Consider the following 13,199-nt stretch of genomic DNA (forward strand, 5'->3'; position numbering starts at 1 on the left):
AGCCAGTACTACATAGTGAGATTTTTGTCAAGTAAAACAAATTAGAGAGAGAGAGAGAGAGAGAGAGAGAGAGAGAGAGAGAGAGAGAGAACGAGCCACTCATAGGATGGACTTTGTCTATTTGTAAGGTCTTTTAAGCAAATTTGTAGTTGTGTTGAAAAACCAAGTTGTCTGCTGTGTGGCTGGGAAGTTGGGGCCAGATGGTTATGGTCTCTGCTCTGCTTTATGTAACTACAGAAAGGACAGTCCTAGTGTCCCTAGGGAGATTTGGAGCAGACTAGCCTTTTACAAACTTAAGATGATTTTTAAGACAGGGATGGGGTAAAACCTAGCTCTGCCCTGGAGTTCCTAAAGGTAACTAAGAAAGACATCTCTGGCCATTTCGTTTCTACATTTCTTTCCTTGGAATCATGGTGTATTGAACACAGAGATTGTGGCTGTGGCCAGTGAATGTGTGAATGAGCAAGAGCTCCTTGGGGTGAATTTTGGATTATATAAGAGTCGTTTCTTTTTGCATCTCTGTTTTTCCCTTCCTTTGAAAATGAAGCTATGTAAAATGCAAAAGTTTTGGCGAAATGGACTAATGGAAAGCCAGGTTTTAGGCTGACCAGTCTCAGGCTATATAGGCATTAAGTGATAGAAACATCAGTTGTGAGTTTCCTTGCTGGTAGAATGCCTTCTTTGCTAATTCTGGAAAGTGAGACAGAGAGAAAAATCTTATTACAGGATTTACAAATTATCTCATATTTTAAGGCAAGATTTTAATAGCCAAAAATGCTTTATATTGATGAATAAAATAATTCTAAGTGGTATTCATTAAAATTTTCTTTGATTATCAGTATGGGTTTGTTTAGCAGAAACATTTTTTACATAGAAAAAATGCATATTGACTTTTATTACATAGATGACAGATAAAATGATGAATATGTATATATAATATTATATATGTGTGCTTGTTAAAGACCTTTCATTAAATTTCCTTTTCAAAATAAAAGTTGAGTAACTTTTTTGTTGCTGTGATAACGTGTCATGACCAAGACAACTTAGAGAAGAAAGAATTTATTGGGCTTAAGGTTCTGAAGGGGTTAGAGTTGATCATGGCGGGGAATCAATGCAGGAACTGGAAACTGAGAGATCACATCAGGAAGCAGAGATGGAGCTGGTAGTTGGGCAAAGCTTTAAAGTCTCATTGCTCACTCCACTGACGTTCTTCCCCTAGCAAGGATGCACCTCTCCATGATCACCAACAGGGAACCAAGTTTTCAAGTGCTTGAGCCCATGGGGGCCATTTTTCATACCAATCACCACGCCTGTTACTTTGAGGCTCTATGTTAGTCTACTCTGTGTGCAATAAGGAGGCCTATCTCATTAAGTCTTACCAAAATGAGAGAAACTAATGTCTTACACTGAAGGAGTGCTTCAAACTTTAAAATGAACTTTTATTCAATGGTCAAAAATATCTCTAAACTGTTAGGCAAACAGTTTTTTTTTAAATATTTATTTATTTATTATGTATACAGAAGGGGGTGCCAGATCTCATTACAGATGGTTGTGAGCCACCATGTGGTTGCTGGAAATTGAACTCAGGACCTCTGGAAGAGCAGTTGGTGCCCTTAGCCTCTGAGCCATCTCTCCAGCCCAGACAAACAGTTTTTTTTTTTAAGGAATTGGTTCTATATAGACATACTTTTGTGTTATTTTTAGACCTTGATCTAGTCCCAAATGGAACTCACACACCTTGTTAATGTTAAAATGTGATAATTTTACATTGGCTTACTCACTAATATATTCAATTATATAATTAAGTATCTTTATATCTAGGTATGTAAGCAGGGACCAGGTTTCTTTTGTCATACCTTACTTAGTCTTATTCATGGGGAATTTGGAAATGGACTCAATTAAGAACCCTCCAGGATCATTTATTTTTTATATTTAAGAAAGGAAAATTAAAATAGAAAGGCATGCTTACATAGCTGCCTGCAGCTGGACATTCTCCTGGATCAGGGGGAATCTGATTGGTCAGTCGGTCCTGAGAAACCCCAGCTATGCCCTGGTCAGTTAGGCTGCTTGGCTCCACTGCCCTGAACACATAACATGTGTTGTTGGCTCCCTCCAGTCTGGCGGGGTGGGGGGAACCAAACTGTTACTTTCCACAAGATGAGAGGGAGTCCTGATAGCTGCTGAGTGGAAAAAGGTAGGAGATCATTTATTTAATAAAATAAATTAAACAGGGCCAACATAAGAAGTATATATAAAGAGCTTGGGGAAAGGGGTGTTTTTCAGAGAGAGCTAATTTTAGGTGTAAGGGATTCTGGCCTGCATTCCCCCCGCCCTCCGTGCTTTGCTTGCTTTTATATTCTGTCCTCAATTATCAGAAATTTTAGGTAATAGTTTGAATTCTTCCTCTCCACATTCTATGACTGGGTGTTGTTCAACTGTTTACTTGACAACTTGCCTGGATAAAATTTATGATTTATGTCTTTCCTACCTTGTGACTCTGACAGTGTCACTCTTGGGACATTCCTGTTCTTACACATTCACCTGACATTGTAGTGACTGCTTCTGTGACTTGGGTGCATTGGGTTTTCATCCACAGACTTGTTAGAAGTTGTACTCACATACAGAAAACCACTAAGGCTTTTTGTTCTCAGCTAAGTGATCTATTTGCTTGTAGGTCTGGGATCACATTCAAATTTCAGGTCATTTCCAATCCTCCCTAGATTCCTATATCTACCCAGTACAAGGTAATATGAACTAAAGATCCTAAGAGAAGCTGTGGTCCATTGGATCTTCTACAAAGGTTGATTGATGAGAACACCTACATTGTAGAGGTGTTGGAATGTTGTAGGCCCAGAACCTAATTACAGTTATCTTGAGTTACCTTGGCGCCTTGAGCTTCATTGTCTACCTTTATGTGTGACCGAACACCCTGTAATTATCAGATAGATTGCCCAAATGTATATTGAAAGATCAGTGAGAAAGAAAACCAGACAAGGGAAGGAGGTACTTCAGACAGTTTAGGCCTTTATTTAGGGAAAAGCCTACAGAGTGGATGTAGGGGATTGGTTGGAGAACTCCACAGAGCTGGCTCAGGACATACCCAGACATCAAATTCTCAGCTCAAAGGAAATTTATTATCCTGGAGGGCAGGCATATGTGCAGGGCCAGCAGGTGGAGGTGGGAGGGTAAGGGGTGCCTCTGGATCTGGCAAAGGCAGACAGCAAGCAGCAGGTGTTTTTTGTTTGTTTGTTTGTTTTCTTGCAAAGGCGGGTTTTTAATGAGAAAGGGGGAAATCTTTGCTAGCGTGAGTTGGTAGTCTTGATTGGACATGTTAGCTAGTGTAGCCAAATAATGAATTTTGGTTGCTGGATCTTGGTGTTTAGTCTCAGGAATAAGTCAGTGGCCAAATAAGGGAATGGGCCTTTGTGCTAGCTTTAGGAATGTAATCTAACATGTATTACATCTTTCTTTATATCACTAGCTTTCAAATAATGACATAGAGACTTTTTATTAATTATGGAAGTTTGGCTGTAGCTTAGACTTGTTCCTAACTAGCTCTTAAAACTTAAATTAACTCGTTTAATCTATGTTCTGCCACCTAGCTCATCACCTCTCCTCAGTAATGTACACCTGATTTTCTCAGAGTCTGGCTGGTGAATTTCCTGCCTCAGATTCTTTCCCAGATGTCCTCCCTATCCTCTCCTGCCTAGCTATTGGCCATTCAGCTCTTTATTAAACCAATCAGGCAGGTGAGGTAAAGCAGAGACATATCTTCACATAGTACACAAAAAGATTATCCCAGCATCAACATTTTAGCAAGGGAGAGGAAAGGGGTTTGGCAAGACCTGTCTTCATTGCTTGGACCTGTTTAGTTCCCACACCCCAAGTCCATGCCAGTCATGTATTAAACAATGTCAACCTTGGAGATGTAGAAGAAAACCAGTGTATTTTTTGCCAACATTCCACAGAGCATTAGTTGGAGCAGGGCTCAAGAAAGTAGTTCTCCTGTCTACAAAGCTGACCGAGTTCAAGAAAGTGTCTAGATTTAGCCAAAAGCTCAGATTGGACCATAATGCCCCAGATGGGCTCTGTCATTCAAGGTCTCTGCAAATGTTCTAAAGCTTATTCCAGCTTGTCTTTTCTCAGACATGGGAGAAAATCTCCAAAGAAGAGGGAGCAGAAACTGCCTAAATTCATAGGGCCTGCCTCAGAAGTTCTGGACTGCCACTTCTTTCTAATGATCAAAGAAAGACAGAATGCTATAGCCCTTCTTTAAAAGGTAGCATTTACATCAGGATAAAAGAGATTTATTCTAAACTGTCTGGAGACTTTCTATTTAAATATATACTCTAGAAGTATTGCCTTCTTGAATCATTGTTGGCACACTTCCAAACAAAGTGCAAGTCTTTATCCTCAGGTTGTATCTCAAGTTAATCTTTTCAATGTATATTAATTTCTTAGGGCTTCTATAGCAACACAACACAAACTTGGCTGTTTATAAAAACATCACTTTATTCTCTCATAGTCTAGAGGCAGGAAATAAAGTCTCAAGCTGTTAGAAGATTAGCACTAAGGCTCTAAGGGGGAAGGTGTTTCATAATTGCCTTGGATTACCTCAGCTGACAGACACACGTCTCCAAATTCTTGTCCATGTTCACAAAGCTATGTCCCCTCATCTCTGAATCCATACATTCTCCATTGGTTGGAGACACAATCTTGTTAGACTGCAGTCTATCTTAATAGACTTTTGGTACAAAGATGCTATTTCCAAGTTAGGGTCACATTCTGAGGTGCTGGGAATTATAATAATCTTTTGTGGGGAGATCATAATTCAATTTGTCATGTATTAGACCAGCAGATATGGCATTAGGATGTGTGTATCATCTACATCTAAAAATGTTCTTGAACATGCACCCACATTTTTTTTCCTTCTTTATAAAGTTGTTCTTCAGAATCAGGATTTGGGGATCTCATATAATATTTCATATCATTTAGCTTGGTGCTAAACAAATTAGAAATACCTGGCTCTGCCTCTCAAGTGCTTAGAAATTAGAAGGAAGGTAGTTATTTATGATCAAGTGACTTCTGAGTTCCTATGTAACAAGAAGAACAGATTTTCCCAACCCTCACTGCAGAGATACATAAATGCACACATGTAAAATTCTCCATTTTCTTGATTGATGATTAATGTGGGTGGGCCCAGATTACCTTGATGGGTTAGTAGTCCTGAGTGCTACAAGAAGGCAGAGTGTGAAAGCCATGGGGATAAGGGTCAAGTCAGTAAGAATCACTCATCCATGGTCTCTGTGTCAACTCCTGTCTACAGGTTCCTGTTCTGGTTAGTTTTTTTCCTCACTGTTTTTGATGATGGACTGTGAGATAAGGAAATGTGAGTGATATTAATCCTTTCCTCCCCAAGTTGCTTATGGTTATGGTGTTTCATCACAGTACTAGAAACCCTAACTAGGACATTTTCTAAGATTATATTTCTCACTGGCCTACAACTCCCTAAGTAGGTGAGGTTCTCTGGCCAGCAAGTCCAAATGATCCACTTTTGTCTGGCTCTCCATTTCTGGGGCTGCAAGTGTGTGACACCACATCTAGCTTTTCTATGTGGCTTTTGGGGGATTGGAGCATGTCCTGATGCTTATATGAAAAGTACTTTGCAGACTGAGCTGCCTTCCCAGCACCCATAATGTCATATTTCTTAATTGGTACCATCAGCCTTTTTCTTTCTCTTTTTTTTTCTTTTTTTTTTTTTTTATTAAGAGATTTTTCTATTCATTTTACATATCAACAATGAATTCCCCTGTCCTCCCTCCTCCCACCCCCCAGGCTTCCCCTCAAAAAATCTACCCATTACCACCTCCTCCGTGGCAAGGTCTCCCCTGGGGAGTCTGCCGAGACTGGTACATTTAGTTGAGGCAGGTCCAAGCCTCTCTTCCCTGCACCAAGGCTGAGCAAAACATCTCAGCATAGGCACTAGGTTCCAAAACACTGGCTCATGCACTAAGGACAGGTCCCAGTCTCACTGCCTGGGGGCCCCCTGTACAGTTCAGGCTAAACAACTCTCACTTATCCAGAGGGCCTAGTCCAGAACCATGGGGGCTCCTCAGCTATTGCATCACAGTTCATGTGTTTCCACTAGTTTGGCTAATTGTCTCTGTACTTTTGCCAATCATAGTCTTGATAACTCTTGCTCATAGAATCCCTCCTCTCTCTCATTGATTAGACTCCTGGAGCTCCACCTGGGACTTGGCCATGGAGCGCTGCATCTGCTTCTATCAGTCACTGAATGAGGGTTCTATCATGACAGAGTGTTCGGCCATCCAATCAGCAGAGTAGGTCAGCTCAGGCACTCTCTCGACCATTACAAGTAGTCTATAGGTTTGTAGGCTAATGGATGGAACTAGAAAATAACATCCTGAGTGAGGTAACCCTGATTGAGAAAGACAAACATGGTATATACTCACTCATAAGTGGATACCAGATGTAAAGCAAAGGATAACCAGACTGCAACCCACAGCTTCAGGAAGGCTAGCTAGTAAAGAGGACCCTAGGAAAGACACAGGGATCACCCAGCAACAGAGAAGGGGATGAGATCTAATGAGCAAACTGGGGGTGAAGGGGAGGTAATGGAGGACAAGGGTCAGGGAAAAGAGCTTAGGGGAGCGGGAGGTCCTAGCTGGATCAGGAACAGAGTGGGAGAACAAGGAAAGAGATACCATGACAAATGAAGACACCATGGGAACAGGGAGAAGCAGAGTGCTAAAGAGGTCCCTAGGAATCCACAAAGATGACTCCAACATCAGCCTTTTTCTTAAGAGTATAAAATCTACTTATTTTATTATTGATTCAATACTGATTTAAGAATCGCCTTTGTAAGAGTCTGTTAGTTTGAAAATATACAAAGACAAAAGCACAATCCTTGAATTATTAAACAGAATCTCTTGAGAATCAATAATTCAGTACGTTTTCCAGTAGAAGGTGTTGACCAAAGGCCATTAGCGCTTGAAAGATCTGAGTTTAGCTTGAGCCAATTTGACATTCACATGGTCTGATATTTAGAAATTCCAGCTGTTTATCTTGACAAGTATGTATGTGAAAACACACCCTGTTTAAAGTGATATAGCTGTTTACTGGTCTCTGCAGACTTATTTCCCCATGCCACAACATATTAAAATGAGCTCAGTGACCTTGGAGAAACAGCTATCCTCAGATCAGGCATTTGCACACTGATGAACCTCAATAAAATCAATGATGACCAAACACTCTTTAATTCCAATGCCATTTGTAAATGTGTCCTTTTATTTCCATTTGAACAACAACAAGACCTCTTCTTAATTACCCCCTAGTGGCTTTGAGTACAGAATGGGAGGTCACGTTTATTAAGAGTGGAAAGATGATAGTGTCGGGTTCACCATCTCAGGCTTTTAGGTCCAGACTCACTGCAACTGGGAAAGGTGTACTGGGAAAAACCATGGTCTGAAGAAATAGGGTAGAACAAGGTTAATGTTCTTGGCTTACTCATGGAAGTAGTTCCCTAAGGTTCACTGAGGTAATCTCTGCAACATTTCCCCCTCAGTTCAAGGCACAGGATCTCAACAAGATCTGGCAAAGGTGGAAAGAATGAGGCGTTCAGTTGGATAGCCTGAGTAATTGGTGCATAACTGATTTTCCTGAGGTTGAGGATACGTTGACCTGTTTTGCAAGGCTGTAGTAGCAGGGAAAGAAAGTTGTACTTTTTCTAAGGAGGCACGCTTTCAAGTGTGGGGCTAATTCGTTTGAGCGGCAGTGACTGTTCATGGAGAATTTAGCTCAGCTCAGAGTGTTCAGGTCTTGGGTAGAGATAGCATTTCCAAGGTCCCAAGGAGATGCATACTGGTCACTGGTTTCCAGAAAGCCTTGATCTTCTAACTTCATTCCTCACTCATAGAGCACAGGAAGCATGTTTTTAGGACAATTTTTTAAGGCAGCATATAGATAATCAGTTACTTCCATCCTGAAAGCTCATCTAGGTCTCTTGTCCCTTTCTGTAGCTCTCACTGCTGACTCCAAACACATTTTATTATCACTGATTAGAACTGCCATCCATCCCTGAGGTCTCAAAAGGCATTGAGGAAATTATATTTGGTGGCTGTCATATATGAGACAGCAGATGTAAGTATTACCTTTACTTTGCATCTTTTTCAGGGTAGGCCACTGCACCTTGCTCTTCCTGTTTCTTCTGAACTCACTTATGCATCTCTGTTTATTGTTAGCACCCATACTCTCTGTGAGGGCAAGCAGAGCAAACAATAATTCCCAGACACGTATGAAATTATTGTGGGAAAGAGAATCTAGGTCACTTTCCTCACTGTTCTAGTTTGGTTTCTGTCACTGTGCTAAAACACTGACCAGAGACACTGGAAGTAAAGCGTTCATTACATATTGCAGTTTACAGTTAGTTCATCTGTGAGGGAAGTTGGAACAAGAACTGAACACAAACTTTGAATTCTGCTTATTGGCTCCCCCATGACTTAATTTCTTTCTTAGTGTCCCAGGACTACTTGCCCAGGGGTGCCATTGAACACAGTGGACTGAGCCCTTGATATCAGTCATCCATCAAGACATGCCTACATGCCAGTCTATGGAGACAATTCCTCATTTGAGGTTCCCTCTTTCCAGGTGACTTGACTTCATGTCAAATTGACAAAAACTATCCACATATCCAACTTTGTTCACAGCAGTGGTGTTTTGTTATTATTTTTTATTACATTTATTGATTTACTTGTGTGGCAGACAGAGGCTAACTTTCTGGATCTGTTCTCTTCCACCACATTGGTCCTGGGCATTGAACTCAGGTCCTCAGTCCTGGCTGCAAGAGTCTTTATCTTTCTGCTTCAGGAATGGTGTTTTGTCACTGAAAAATGATACAAAGCCACTTAGTGACAGGAAAAAGATACTGACATTGTTAAGAATAATGCTACCAATGTATTCTGGTTGCTGTTAAATTTGAGGCATTTAGGGCTAGAGAGATGACTCAGAGGTTAAGAGCACTGGCTGCTCTTCCAGAGGTCCTGAGTTCAATTCCTAGCAACCACATGGTGGCTCACAACCATCTGTAATGAGATCTGGTGCCCTCTTCTGGCCTGCAGACATGCATGCAGACAGAACACGGTATACATAATAAATAAATAAATCTTAAAAAAAAATTTTTGAGGCATTTGTAGGCTCCAAAACAAGGGTGATTGCTTACACCTAACCTTTGATTACAGTATTGTTAGAAAAATAGGTTCAAAAAACCATCACCAATTGAGAGCTGGGAGTAGGGCAGCCTGCATCCTATGTCTGTGGGTGGAATCATACTGAGTCACACCCTTTATGTCTCTCAGAATCTTCTACATGAATACTTTTTTGATCAGTATGTATGTGGGGGGAGGGGGAGGAGGGTTGTGTGCATGAATGGGGTGCATGTGTGCCATGATACACACTGAAGCCCCAGGACAAGCTCAGCTGTTTGTTTTTATTTTCTAATTTATTCTGAAATAGGACTCCCTGTTGTTTTTGCTGTGTATGTCAGGCTAGCTATCCTGAGAGCTTCTGAAAAACTCTCTTGAGTCCATCCTCCATTGTGACATAGGAGCTCTGGGTTTACATGCTCTGCATCTGGATTTCTATGGCCTCCGAGGATCTGAACTTGGGTCCTCAAGGTTTCATGGAAAGATCTTTATCCACTGAGCTGTCTCCTCTGCTCCTCCATAGTTATTTCTGAGTCACCAAATCCATAGGCATTCTCTCTCTGAGTCAAAAAGAGAATCATTTCTTCTAAGCACATTTTTCAGTGTCTTAGAGACATAAATGTACTCCCTACCCATCCTCCTGATGTCAATTAATATATACCTCTTAGCATGGTTTCATATAACTGTCAATATCCAACATTGTATAACTTTACTGTCCAAAATCCAATGTTCTAACTATGGGAAGCAACCACAGTTTTCTGATAACCCATACACTTTTTGAAACTTTGATATGACATTTTTTAAACAATCTAGTTCAAAATTGGGTTAATCTATTTATTAGCCTTTATCCTAAAAGTACTTAGAGTCAAAGACTGTATCTCAATCATCATGTTTCATTTTGACGCCTGTTGATGACTTGAACTTGATCAAAACCAGTATATCCATGGCTTTGCTCTTAGTAATATTCACTCTTTATTCTAGGCAGACGCAACATGAGCCTTCCTATATCTTCATTCAGTTGCAACACACCATTGCTGAGGCAGACTGCTGTGGGGTGGTCTTTCTGTACACTACGAACATAGGTTGCTACCATTGGCTAATAAAGAAGCTGCTTTGACCTATGACAAGACAGGAGAAAGTCAGGTGAGAAATCCAAGAGAGATACTGGGAGAAGAAAGTCTAGATCAGGGGAGACACTGAGGGCTGCTGCCTGAGAAGCAAGATGTACTAAACACAGCTAAAGCCATGAGACATGTGGCAATATATAGATTAATAAAAATGGGTTAATTTAAGATATCAGAGCTAGCTAGTAATAAGCCTGAGCCATAGACCAATCAGTTTGTAATTAATATTAAGCCTCTGAGTGATTATCTTATAAGCTGCTGCAGGACCTAGTGGGACACAGAAAAGTTTCCTGGTACAATTGACACCCATCATCAGGCATTGATCCACATAGACCTGATTAAGCTTAAAAAGGATTCTTAATGAATAGAAATGGAGCCACACTGGGCTTCCTGGTCTTGTAGTCTCATGCCATCAGCAGTGCAGACACATCTCCCAACATCTGCCTATGAGATGGAGCTGGCCACCAGTTGCCAAGAGCTAGGTGGTGTGACAGAGTTCCACTGTCTCTCCCACATGCTATGATACAGAGAGGCTTCTCCCAGCTGCTGCTTGTAGGGTTGAAAACACAGCTGAGGTCATAAAAGGATGCTGCTTAATACAGCTTCCCAGAACTGGGGAGGTAAGCTTGACTTGTTGGTACCTTGTGCCATGTTGAAAAGCCAAGCAGGGAGGAGCCAGCAGCCAAAACTGGCTTTTGTCCTAGCTATGCATCTTAACAGTTTAAAAATCTCTCCTGGTCAGAAAAGGATTAAATATACATAATAAAGACAGACTCAGATAGAAGAGACCTCTAAATGGGTTAAAAATATACATAGGCTTGAAAGAGAAAAGAAAAAGGGTAGAGAAAGTTCTTAAAATTGAATAGAGTAATAAAAAATATAATAAGCCACATAAAGCTGGAAAATACAGGGAGTCTGGATACTATGTATTATTGTGTTGTCTTTGGGATTTTTTAACTGCAGAGACACATTTAATTGTAGAGGTTGCTAAGTCAAACACACACACACACACACACACACACACACACACACACACACACATCTTAAAGGTATCTTAACTTCAAAATTTGGGTCAAAGGATATGTTGCTTTGGAAAAGAGGTTCTGCTTTTGTTTCCACAGAAGATGAGAAGCTGTAGATTCCTTCCAGATTAATATGGTTCCATCAAGGAAAAACACCTGAGAGGTGTCCAATGGGATCTATGTCCCAGAGAAGCCAACATCCAAAACAGCTTCAAGGCAATGGGCTGAGATGATGCAGCCTCACAGACGGCTACAGTCAGGGCTTGACCATAATGCTAAATTTTCTCAGGACCCCACAAGGTTTCCAGTGCTCCAGTCAACAAGAAGTATATGAAAAGCTATGCCCAAATACCCAAAATATTGTTTATACATGTTTGTTTTTATTTAAAGAGGGTTGCTTATAAATGCAACCTCTTTCCTAAAAAAAAAGGAAGATATGATATAGAAATGATAAAAAGATAGATTATTGAATATACTTTGATCCAAAAAATAACTATTAATCTCAAAATAGCTTGCATTGATATGGATTTTGGCTTATTAACATAAATTTAAGGTTAATTTTGTTATGCTGTATGTATATTTCTACTCTTGTTTAAGGTATTATGTTTATGCAACTAATTTAAAATTGTAATGTATCATTAAGAAATACAGATTAATAGTCATCTATGATAATCAAACGTATAGTCATGTTAGTTAAGTTTTCTAGGTATACAAAGATATATTTCAATTAGATAATCTTCAAATACTTCAAAGACCTACAGAATATGGCATTTAAAATGTTTAAAGAACTTAGACTTTTCTGGACAGTGAGATACATTTGCTCCTGGCAGCACCAGTTACTTCAAAGAGGATGATGGGCATTGAAGAAACTTGTTATGGAGTTTGCTTACAATATGAAAAAGGCTAGCCATTTGGGCAAGAAACTGCTCTTGCCTTGACTGCTTGTCAATATATTGCATAAACTGGACATGGAGGACCCATAGGAAGGTAACCACTGAACTTTACCAAAACAAGATGGTCCTTCAGGTTCCTGCTTCACAGAAGAAATTGCCAGACATTCTGAAAGACACAGAGAAAAGCAACTGATGAACTTTGCCAGTAGGTGGAACAGTCCTTCAAATTTCCTGCTTTACTAAAAGATGTGCTGGCGACTCTAGGCCTGTAGGCTGAAGATATATGTCCCACTGTTACAGAGGAACATTGAGTGACTGTCCAGGCAGCCAGCTATCTATGTCATTTCTTACATATTCTGGAAGTTGCTTGCTTGAATTTCCTGTTCACTCAGATAATACTATTTTCCTTCTCAGGTCTTTGATGATGTTGAAGACTAGATAGCTATAATTTTCCTTAGTCATGATAAAAGATAAATTAGATATAAAACTTTAGACTTAAAAATAGAATAGATGATAAAATATTTTCTTTACCTTTGCCAAATACAAATTAGACTAGATATTATAACTGTAATTCTTGCTTGATAACTGTTTTGTTATATGTAATTTTACTATGTAAAAATGAAAACCTTCCATTTTGATTAGACAGAAAGGGGAAGTGCTGTGGGATGGTCTTTCTGTATGATGTATATAGGTTGTTACCATTAATAAAGAAGCTACTTTGACCTATGGCAAGACAAGAGACAGCCAGGCGGGAAATCCAAGAGAGATGCAGGGAGAAGAAATGCAGGGTCAGGGGCGACACTGCATGCTGCCTTCTGAGAAGCAAGATGTAACAAACACAGGTAAAGCCACGAGACATATGGCAATATAGAAATAATAGAAATTAATAGAAATGGGTTGATTTAAGATGTCAGAGCTAGCTACCAATAAGCCTGAGCC

The sequence above is a fragment of the Onychomys torridus genome, chromosome 7 (assembly GCF_903995425.1).
Source record: "Onychomys torridus chromosome 7, mOncTor1.1, whole genome shotgun sequence".
In the NCBI taxonomy this organism is placed as follows: Eukaryota; Metazoa; Chordata; class Mammalia; order Rodentia; family Cricetidae; genus Onychomys; species Onychomys torridus.